The following is a 12,757-nucleotide window of genomic DNA, read 5'->3' as shown; positions in this document are numbered from 1 at the left end:
AGTTTGGAAATAGGTTCAAGTTCGGGGCTATTAGTAATAACCTTAATATCCCTTATATAAAAGGGCTTTATAGAGGTTAAATAAAAGGTAGTATTACTATATAGTAGGGCTAGTATATAGTCCTCCCCGTTAATAGCTACTAGCTTATATAGTCTATTCTAATTACTAGGTTAACTAGTATTTCCTTTATATTATATAAGAATATCCAAATTTAAGGGAAGTTTATAAATATTAGTAGTACTAGAACTATTTCGGGTATTTAGGGTATTTGTAATCTAGTATCTAGCTCAAAGCTTCTGAATTTCTATTATTGCCTTTTTAAGTACTACTAATTACTATAATATAGTTAATAATAGGGTATTATATTTGGTTATTTAAGATAAAATACTATAAACTAAAAGAATTGGGATAATACTATCGGGTCTAGCGGAATTATTAATAGCTTTAAAAGCTATTTGGAATATAATATTCTTATTAATTCTATTAATTTCGGCTATAATAATAAGATAAGTATATTAAATCGGGCTATAGTAGTATTCTATAATTCCGACAGAATTATAAGCTTTTATAAGAATAATTTTGACCTTAGTTCCTATAGTATTTGCAAGCTAAGTAAACTTCTTACTAGTAAACTACTTTCCGGTATCTGCTATAATCTAATTAGAAGGGCCTAAATAGATATTAATCTAATACTATTTTAGGGTATCCCAAGTATATAATATACTAATATTTTAAAGCCATTAGCCGGCTTAATATTAAGTACCTTTATTAATAATATAGAGTATAAGCTTACTAGAAATATAGAAAATATTAATAATAATAGAGTAATTAAAGCTAATATTATCTCTCAGGTTAAATTTAAATTATTCCGGTAATTATCCGAATTTCTAGTATTACTTATAGTATTTCGTAAAATACTTAAGGGCTTCTATATTAATATTATAGCCTATTTGTTCTAGTATATTTCGGAGCTTACTAATAAATAGATAACTAAAACAGTAATATAGATATTATAATTTGACTTCTATAAGAAAGCAGGAGTTATAAGTAAAGGATTTAGAAATAAAGCTTTATAGAATAGTATTCTAAAGCAGGAAAGAGTATCCAAAATATTATATTACAGATATAAAGTATTTATTAAAAGTAATAAGATAATTAGTAAGATTATTAAAATAGATTCCTAGCTTATTTATATTAGCTAAGCTAAATAGAAATAAAGTCTTTATAGGTATAATATGGAATTATACTTACCTAATTAGTATTCTTACTATTATAGATCTAATAAAGAATATAGATTTAATACTAAACTAGATATTAACTTAACCTTTAGTAGTTTTATTAAGTTTAATACTATTATTAGTCTATTATAAAGCTTGGAATTAGTTAGAACTAGTAGTTAAGAATCTAGAGGCTCCGGTATTAATTATAACTTTATAAAAGTAGTAAATATTATATTTTAATATATTATTAATTATAAATATCTGGGTATTTTTTATCTATTTAATAGGCTCCAAGATATGGTTTTCGCCTATTATCTAATATATAAGAAGAAAAAAATAAGGTTATTTATAAGAGTATTAGTTATAGGAATAGTAAAAGCAGGGGCTATAGGAGCGGCTAGGAAGCCTTTAATAGAAGTAAAGTAGGAATTAGAGTAATATTTCTTTCTTTTATCTATTTCTACTAGTAAGGCTTTAAAAGCATTATTTACTAGTTTGTCCTTACTATTTTCGTTATTCTTTTCTCCTTCGAATTCGGTAATATACTATATATAAGTACTACTAAAGTATTTATTAAAGTTATAGGTATTTCGGGATCTAAATTAGTAAACGTTTTTATTCTTAAATCGAGCCTTCTTAGCCTCTTATTTCTCTGGTATATACTTCTATAAGTAATATTCAGGTCTCTTATATATAAAATACGACTTTAAAGTATAATTATCATAATTACAGGGCTTGGAATAGTTATTACAGGTTCTGAAGTTATAGCTGGATCCGTATTAATAATTTCCGGACAAATAGTAGCTTGGAGGGTTTTGAGAATAGTATTATTAATTAGTAAAATAGGTTTCGGTAATAATTTATTACTTCTTCTTATAGGTAGTAATAAATAATTAGAGCTTATTAATAAGCTAGCCGAGATTATTAGGAGAGTCCGAGACTATATATTAGTATACTAGTAAGCCTTAATAGGAGGTAATAATTTTATTATATAGGAATTCGGTAATTTATAAGACAGGAGTAAGGCTATATTGCAATTTATATAAGTTATTAATTAGTAGTTAGATAAGCTTGAATATTGTCTTTTTAGGATCTTTTACTATTATAATTATTAAGGTAATAGTATTTTATTTATCTAAATTTCGATAATAGTAACCGGAGCCTTTAAAGAAACTATAAATATTTATATAGACTTCTTTATATATATATTAAGAGAGCTAGTTATTATAGAAGTAGTCTTATACTAGTTCCTTTAATATAGTAAGAAAAGCTTTTACTAATACCTTTTCTGGGAGCTCTATATATTAGTAGATATCGAGAAAGATAGCAAGTTTTTAGTCGAAACTACTATTAGTTCTATTATATTTCTGTATTTTGGTATATATCTTTACTACTTCTCTAATTAGCTTTATAGTAGGAGGGCTAGCTAAAGGGCCATTTAGAGGTAGTAAAGGTAGTAGAAGTAGTAGAAATCCGTTATTACTAGCTTTCTATAGTCCGGTACTAGTAAGAGCAGTTATAGATAGTAAAGAAATATAAGTAATAATTGGTTTAGTTTATTAATTTCTTATAATACTATTATTAAGAGATATATATAATAAGATAATAGAGCCCGTATTAAGGTCTAGTCTAGTAGTAATAATATTAGCTATAGTTTAGGTATATTACTCTTCTTCCTAAATAGTATTAACTAAGGACTATATAATAGCAAGTTTCTTATTATTTTATTTAATATAAATACTACTATATTATAAAGTAGTTCGTAATTTATATAGTATATATTAATCTAGATAATTAAGTACTTCGAGGTCGAAATTACTAAAATCCTCCTTAAATAATTCCCAGAGATAGTTATTAGTTAACTTCTCTACCTTATACTAGAATAGTCTAGTATTAAGATAGTCCAGGACTTCCTTATTACTATAGGTAATTAGGTTAATACCGTCTTTCTACTTCTTTATCTATATATATCTATTCTATAGTTCCGCTATACCGAATCCCTAGGGCCAAGCCCTTCTTAATATATATGTAATTCGTAGCAAGAGAGGTTTGAAGGTAAGGTAGTTTATAGAAAGGATTTAGTAATAAAGGTATTTAGATACCTGATTCAGATGCCTGGTTAAGATATTAGATATCCCAGATACCTAGAGGTATTAAGGGTATTAAAGTAAATATTTCGCCCTTAAATATTTCATCTATAACGAGAAATTTAGGAAATGAAATATTACGATTCCGGGAGGGTCTGAAGTTCAAAGGACTCGATTTAATAGTAAAATCGAAGTAGTAGTTAAAGAGCTTTAAGGGCATATATAGGGCATATATTCCGGAGAGAGTATCCTATAGATACAGGTATTATATAAGTGGAAAAGATGGTTTCCAAGAAGGTAGTCTTGGGGCCGAAAGAAGTTGGTTTTAAAAGATAGTAAATAGTTAAATAGATGAATAGATAATTAAATGGCTAACTGCTTATTAATTAGTAAGAACTAGAGTCTTTTTCTTTAGGCCACCGGATACTTTATAGAGTTAATAAGTAATTCCCCCCTTTAATGAAGTAGTTATTAGTCCTTAGTAAGAGCTAGCTATTTTCTCTCTTAGGCTATCAGATACTTTATAGAGTTAATAGGTAATTCCCTCCTTTAATATAGACTAGATTAATTTTTATTTAGGCTACCGGATACTTTAGCTCAAAAGATTCTATTCTCTAATCTATATATATAAACTAATTAGTATCTGTTTACTAGTAATATATAGTACTATTATATAAGTTATAGAATACTATTTATATATAGTTAGTAAAGTTATTATTTAGAAGTAGGGATTATAGTATTATAATATTAATACGCAATCCCTAAATCTACTAAGCCTAAAGGGGTCTAGTCTACTAGTCGAGTTACTAATGAGATGCAAGGTTACATGACTATATCCCGTATTCCATATCCTATTACCTATATCCCGTAACTTCCAAAGAAATAGCTATACTAATATTTAGGTAATAGTTTATAATATAGCTTAATTTAGGAATTTATATAATTCTTATTTAAATAAATAAATCGAGCTTTAATATTTCTTTACTATTAGTTTCTCTTTTAGCTTTAGAGCTTTTTAGTTAGCTAAACTATAAATTTATTTTTATATATTAAGATTATTAGCTATAAATATTAATAAGTACTTATTATATAATATTTTAATATAGTATAAATTATAGCTTATTTCCTTATTTACTAAGATATTACTATATTAGTAACTATATATAAATATTTCTAATTTAACTAAAATATAATTCAAATTAGAAATATTTATATATAATTATTAATATAATAATATTTTAGTAAATAAAAAAATAGATATTAAAATTAATTCTTTAAGCTTTATAAAAGAAACTAATAAATTAGATAGTTTTAAGCTTTATATTAAGATATATTACTATTTTTAGTTTATTATATAATATTATATTATTAGTAGAAACTTAAGCCTATAATTAGAATCTATTTTAAAGATTAAAATTAATACTAAAAAGATATAATAAAACGAATCTTATTTTAGATAGCTAATTTTAGAAAACTAAAAGTTTATAGAAATTATATAATTCTAATAAAAATAGACTAAAAGAATAAATATTAATAGAAAAAATAATTTAAATAAATTAAATAAAAAGAAATAAAATAAGAAATAGCTAGATAAAAGAAACTTATTAGAATAAAAGACCTAAAAGAAGAAATAAATCTTTATTTAAAAATACTTTCTAAAAACATTTCTGGCTTTTTTTCTAAATATTCTATATATAGAAATGTTTTTAATAAGCCTAGCTAGTTCTAATATAAGTAATATAATATAGAAATCTCTTATTTATTTAATTTATATAATTTAAAACCTTAGTATTATAATATTTTTATAATTAATTTTATAATATCTTTTCTTATATTTCAAAATATAAAAGAAATTATTATTAAGATTTTAAATAGTAATCTAGTATTCTCTATTAATAGCTTCTATTATATAGCTTTCTTTTCTTTTTTTCTATTATTTATAAAGCTTTTTACTAAGTTTTATTAAGCTCGAACCGAGCTTAAATAAGAAGTTTTTTTAATTAAAAAAAAGAAGAAAAAAAGACTTTTATATTATATAATATATAAATTATTAAACTATATTTAAATTATTCTAGTTAGATTAATTTAAAGCCAAAATCTTTTAGAATAAATAATTCAAGCCTATTTTTCTTTATATTTATTATTTAATTATATAAATTAAAAGTTATTTTTTATATAATAATTATAGCTAATTTATATTAAACTTTTATTATTACTATTATTAGAAAAGAATAGAAATATTCGAATATTAGCTCCTTTATTCTTTTTTATTATTTGTAATTTTAGATAAAAAAATTCAAGTTTAAGTTTTAAATTTTTTTTATATAATTAGCTCTTTTTAAAGTTTAAAAATATTATATCTAGCTATTTAATAAAGAGCTTAATTCTTTTTTTTATATTTTCTTAGTTTTATATTTTCTTAGTTTTATATTTTCTTAGTTTTATATTCTCTTAGTTTTATATTTTTAAAATATATATACTTTTTTTATTTATTAATTATATAATATTTATATTATTTTAGAAAGTAATATTAAATATAAAGTCTTTAAAATAAATCTAATATAAGCCTTTATTATTAATAAACTTATAATAAATATTCTAATAGAAAATATAGTTAAATATATAATTATATAAAAGAGCTAATTATCTAAATCGAAAAATATAAAACTTAAATAGCTATAGTTTAAAAGAATAGAAATAACCTCTTTTTATAAAATTTAAAAAAGCTTTTTCCTAAAGAGATTTATATAATAGAAAATCTTTTATTTTATTTAATTATATTAGTCTAAAAATATATTTATAAGTTCTGGTCTTATTTAATTCTATTTATTAAAAATAAAGACTTTATTTAGAAAAGCTTTTAATACTATTAAAAAAGATATAAGGCTATTCTTATATTATTTAAATTATTTAAATTATTTAAATTATTATATAAAAAAAAGAAATTATTTTCTTTATTTCTTTTTTTTAACTTTTCTTTTAATAGAATTTATTTCTTTCTAATTAAAAGCTATTAAAAAAGAAAAGTATCCGGTTTTATAAAGCTATATCTTATTATATAATTAAATAGTTCAAGAAATAAATTCTTTTACTAAGCTATTCTTTTTATTTTTAACTAATATTTATTTCTAGTTTATTAAAATAACTAAAGCCAAATATATAAAAGTCAAGTCTACTATTAAAATAAAGTTTTCTTAATTTATTCCGAGACTAGTAATATATTATATAGTATTTATTTAATTTATATATTAATATTTTTCTAAAAAGAAATCTTTTTCTAGCTAAGTTCTAGTTTTATTAAAAAAAGCTATCTTTTTTTCTTTCTAATTTATATTTCCTAACTTCTTAAAAACTATATATTAATATATAAATTAGTAATCTATAATTCTTAAATATAAGAAAATAGCTAAAAAGTATAAAAGTATATTTTTTATTAAATTTTAAGAACTTAAGAATTCTATAAAAGAAAAAGATATAATTTAGAACTTAATAAGCTATATTTTTTAAAAAAGAAAAAGTTTAAATAATTATATATAGAAATAAATATAATCTTTTTTAGATTTAGAAGTATTTTATTTAGAAAAATAAACTAAAAAGTAAATTAGAATAGATTATATTTAGACTAATAAGAATTAAGCTCTAGCTAAAGAAAAGATAGAAAAAACTATTTTATTTATTTAGAATATATTATATAGTAAAAGAATTAGAAAAATATCTATAAAAAAAACTAAATAAATTGAGTTTAATAATTTTTTAAAAAAGAAAAAAAATCTAAAAAAGAAATAAAGCTTTTTAATTTAGTTTAATATTAAGAGATTTTATATTTATTATATAATATTTTAGAACTAAATTATAATTATAAATAAAATTAAAATAAAATAAATATTAAAAGCTTAATATAATCTATTAGATATTATATAAAAACCAAATAATTATATAATATAATAAAAGTAGTTCTATTTATTTATTTATAATAGAAGACATATTCTAGCTAGAATAATATCTAGGCTTTAAAATCTGGCTATTTTGTATAATTTAAAGGAATTTAGACTATTTTCTATTATTATTCTTTTTTTTTAATATTATTAATATCTCGAATACTATATTAGGTTATATAACTATAATAAATATAATTATTATATATTTTATATTACTTTTCTTTAGAAATCCTTAAATATTTCTTAAAAATACTTTAACTATTTTAGTAAATAGTATAAAGAGTTTAAGTATTAACTTGATTACTATATTATTTAGTATAGATTATATAAACTTAGAAGAAGTAATTTATATTTATTAGATTAAAATTATATTAATAACTTTAAGAAGAAGTAAAATATTAAATATAGTAGTAATATAGGAACTCTTAATTATAATATCTAAGAGTTCTAAATTATTAATATTAAAGATATACTTTTATTAAGAGCTACTATTAATAACTAAGGGCTAGAGCTTATTTTCTTCTATATAAAAGAAGTATTAAATATTATTAGAAATATCTATACAAGTTCAGATAGCTAGATCTTATTGAGTTTAAACTACTATTATATATATATAAAGTATTATATATGAAATATATATAAGGAGAGAGAGAAAGAGAGAAAGTATATATATAAGGAAGTTAGAGGGAGGATTAGAAGCTGAGGGCCTATTTTATAGATATCTGGGGCTAAAAATAACTCAAATAGGAGCCTGAATAATTCAGATTAAGCTATAAATCAAGCTGTAAATTATATAGTTATTTGGTATAGTTCAAATAATACAGGCAAAATAATTAGCTAGAGCTTTAGAAATAGAACTATAATGCTGTGAATTATATAGTTATTTAATATAATTCAGATTATAGGGCTAAAATAATTGGCTAGGGCCTTAGAAATAGTTATATAAAGCTGTGAATCATATAGTTATTTAATATAGTTCAGATAATGGGGTCAAAATAATTATGTATGGCCTTAGAAAAATGGCGAAAATGGCGAAAATCAGGAATTGAGCCTTTTGGTCGCTATGGTCAACCAGATTAGGGTCAACACACCCTGTTCAATGCTCTTGGACAGACAGGAGGTACTGCCAGGGTGCAATGCAGTCTGGCCGCGGTCCAAAACAGCCCTCTTCATCTCCTTACCTGAGTCGAGAGGCATTTTTTAAGGATATCCGTCGACAACGACATCCTTAAAGCCTTCACCCTTAGTGAGAACGTCGTAGCTTAACCTAGAAGGTTTCACTGGCCAACCGCCCAGACCACCCAACCGCCCAAAATCGCTGTTTTCCAAAAATCATAATTCAATACCCACATAATATTTTACTATTAAATTAACTGTTTTCTAAAGCTTTTTTAGCCCCTCAATATATCTATAAAGAAAAATTACTATACCGAATTCACGAGTAATCCCAACGAGCTCTCAGGAAGCGTGCGATTATACAGTCGGTCCGATCCAAAAGCAACAAATTGGTCGCTCTTTTACGCCCATAATAACTTTTTAACCACAACCCCAATTAATTTATACTAAGTTATGCGATTATAGAATAGAACCAGGCGAAAAATACCTATTAATCGGATTTTTAATATAATTTGTGGTTTATTAATAATTAAGGCCTAAAGTGCACGGACCCTTTTTATTTTATTGATTTTTCGTTATACAAAACGCGAATATTTCTACTCGCTAAGGTCACGTGAGCCCGTACTTCAAGGGGATATTACAGCATCTCACCAGCCTTATTATTAATATAATATTAATATTTAAGCCCTATAAGCTTAGAAGAACCTTCTTAAATATCAAATAAAGCTTTCTCTAGTACTATATATTATATATATATAGTAGGGCCCTAGTTATATAGGATTCAAGCTAATTTTGGCCAAACTGATTCCATAAACTCTAGCTACCTTCGCTCTCCTGCTTTTGTATATTATCCCATTCCTCCATTACTGTTTTAGATATCGTTCTATGGCGTCTTTGCTTCTTTATATACCAAGCAGCTTGTTTAATACTCAATCCCTTCCGATACGCATCCATCCAGCGGAACGTACGATTACAGAACCTCCGTATAGTCTCAATCGAACAAGCTTCAAGTGCCTCTACTACCTTAGCTTTGGCATCTGGGAAGCTAGTCTTCTTTACTTGACGATATCGAGTTTTGCTATACCCCCAATACATCTCAATTGGGTTGATTTCGCAGTGGAACTTCGGTAAAAACACAGCCTTATGCCCTCGCTCCGTAATAAGCTCTTCAACTTGAGACTTCTCTTCAAAGAAGTCTTGGTGATTCGATAGAATACGAGCTAAACAGCACGTTTGTTCGATAGCGGGAGGGTATTCAAGGGGTGTAGTACACCTAGTACCCTTTGGGTACTTAAATCTTAAGCCAGGGATATTGCAACCTCGCTCAATGAGAATCTGTTCCACACCCTTAGGCTCTCTTTCTCCATTCGGATTAAGTTGCCAAAGGACTTGAATGGTGCCCTGTAGCCCCGGAATCGTACACTCCGGTGGGAAATATGTATCCCTCCCATAGGGCTTGATATTACCCTTTTCAACCCCCCCCTGGTGCCTTATTCATACTAAAGGCGTTCAGTGCACCTTCGCCATGCGAAGCGTGTGCAGAAGACTGATCAAATATTAGAACAGCTATGCAGTTTGGGTGCTTCTGTTCAAATATATCGAGCGTCCTAGTAATCTGAACTAGTAGCTGTTTTGTATCCCACCAGGGGTCTCCATTTGAGCCTGGATATATAATTTGACGGGCATCCAAATTGGGGTCGTCTGGGATAAAGATGCCTTTATCATTTGGCACCCTGATACGCCCCTCAGGGCCCACAAACTCAGAATCGTGAATTAGCCTCCCTTTACTCTTTCCGGGCATTTTTTGCTGATTATCTGCTAGCCAGAGGCTCTTTTTATAATCGAAACCATGGAAACAGCTCTCGTCGTGGAAGTATATTACGTGCACCTGACCCCCAATTGGGAGTATAGGTTGAATCGTATGCCACGCACCAGCTTTATCCTCCTCGTATTGAACTGTATATGATAAAAGCTCGTTTATTAGTGGTAAAAACACCTCTTGACGATACTGAATTATATTAGGTCGTTCGTGTCCATCCACATAAAGCCCTTTCTTAGTCTCATGGCGATAAAAGCCGAGCCTAGGGAGCCATAAGTAAGCTGTACTGCGAGCAATAGGCTTGTTAATTATCGATAATAATCGAGGTAAAATCTCCTGATTAACGGCATTTAGGAAATCGTTTGGTGATATTGTTCCAAGCTCTTGATTAATCAACCAAGTTCGACAGGCTAAGAATACGTCCTCGTTATCCAGATAAGACGCTCCATTTCTTTTACTACCCCTAGCCTCTTGCGGAATACCATGCCACTGTCGATAGTAATTAAATAACCCCCTGATTCGCCGAGCAAGCGTCTTTCCATCGTTAAAACGATGATTACTGGCGGCTACTAAGAGAGATGCATCGATTCTTCCTAGCCGATATTGCCCTGGCTTTATAAGCTGTTGGGTATATTGCCGGAGTAAGTGTAAGTCAGCGATTATACGGGAGGTATAGGGGTCTTTTGTTCGTGCTAGCTTTATATCCACATCGTCAAGGACTTCCTGATAAGTTATTCGTACGTCTAGAGCTTCGTCATATCCACAAGCATCTCTAATAAGGGCATCCAGAAGTAGTTCGTTCGCTCCATTGTCTTCATCTTCAAGCCTTTGCTCTTCCCTTAATTGCACATCCCTAGGGATATCAATTGGCCCCCTAATAATGTCGAATTGTAGCCTCTTTTGTTTAAAAGATGGTATAATTATAGGGGTCTTAAGCCTACTAGATTGCGCTATAGCTTGAGCATCTTTTGCCCTCTGGTTATGTGCATGCATTTGTTGAGTTCTCAATGGCTTTGCTGATTCCTTTATTAATTTGGAGTAATACGAGCCTCTGGAAGCTAGAAATATTCTTAGTATACTTATATTATAATATAAAAATAAGTAAATAAGTAAGAAACTTACTAGTTTGTTCTATAAGTCTCTGATCTCGCTGTGTAACTGTAGGCTTCTCCAAAATAATCGTCTTATTTCCACTAATAAGAAGCTTCCGCTGAACCCAAAAGAGGGTCGAATCTTCAAGCTCTTTATTACTTGGTTTAATATCTGAATTATCAGAATTATCCTCTATATTAGAGGGTTTCCCATGCCGTTCGTCAATAGTCGCTTGGATTGCAGCTTCTTTAGCTATGGTGAGAACTGTGATTGAATCAAGAGTTGAATCAGCTCGCTTGCGTTTCTGAAGGTTTACAGAGGTAGCCATTGGAAGTATTCAAGAGGGGCACTTAATTGTATTTGTGGTTGTTGAGATATTAATATAATCGTGGAAGAGCGGTCAATGGAGGGGGGCAGTCACGTGACAACAAAGTAAAAAAATGACTATACAAAACGCGAATATATTTGCTCGCTTAATTACATATATTATAACTCCCTTAATAATAAAGATATTATAATTTCGAGAGTATAGAATTAATCCCTAGAGTATATAGTATCGTTTTAATTAATACGATTTATATCAACTAGTATTATGGTAATTTTTATTTTTATTTGTTGCTTTTGGATCGGACCGACTGTAGACGGCTCATAATAATATCTCGATTACAAGAAGACTAAATCTATTGGGAAATATACGAGAGAGTATAGAATTGTATATAAAACCCTTTGAGATCAAATTAATAAAGCAAAACCAAAGATATAAGATATAAAGACAAGACAGCATTTATTAGTAAGGCAAGAAGTAGCTAGCTAATTAAAAGAAGGTATAAGGTTTATTAGATAATTGCAAATTCGATTAATATACGAGCTTTTATAATTAAAAAATCGAATAGTACCTAAATTATAATTAAATATTTATATAGTATAAGTGTTTCTTTGCCCCAAGAATTAGGTACTTAAATTTAGGCTTATTACTTCACTAAATGCAAGTTACTAATTCTTATTCTAAAGAAAATTTAATAAGAAATATTATTATAATAATACAAAAAACCTTCTAATATACTCTCTTATATTAAGCTATATATTAAGCCATATATTACTAAAGAACTTAGAACGTTATATAAGATATATAATTAATTATATAGGAATTAGTAAGGGATAGAGATAGTAGGGTAAAAATCAGTGGGAAAATGCCAAAAATGCTACTAAATAAATAATTTTAGTAATACTATATAGTTTTAAAGTAATATACAGCCATTAGGTGGTTGTGAATACTATAAAGTATTAGTATTTAATAGGAATTATAATTTTATTAAGGCGTTGATTAAATATTAAGATTTTTAGGTTGGGCGGTTGAGTAATTTGGGCGGTTGGCCAGTGAACTCTTCTAAATGCCCTTGCGCATGGCAATAATGTCAAGGTCAGTGGTAAAAAAAAAAAATCAAAGTTGATATTGGGCAGCACTAGAAGGGTCGGCGCTGTTGT

The sequence above is a fragment of the Hyaloscypha bicolor genome (genome assembly GCF_002865645.1).
Source record: "Hyaloscypha bicolor E unplaced genomic scaffold K444scaffold_182, whole genome shotgun sequence".
Classification (NCBI taxonomy): Eukaryota; Fungi; Ascomycota; class Leotiomycetes; order Helotiales; family Hyaloscyphaceae; genus Hyaloscypha; species Hyaloscypha bicolor.
The sequence above is the reverse complement of the archived record's forward strand: the minus strand, read 5'-3'. Positions refer to the sequence as shown.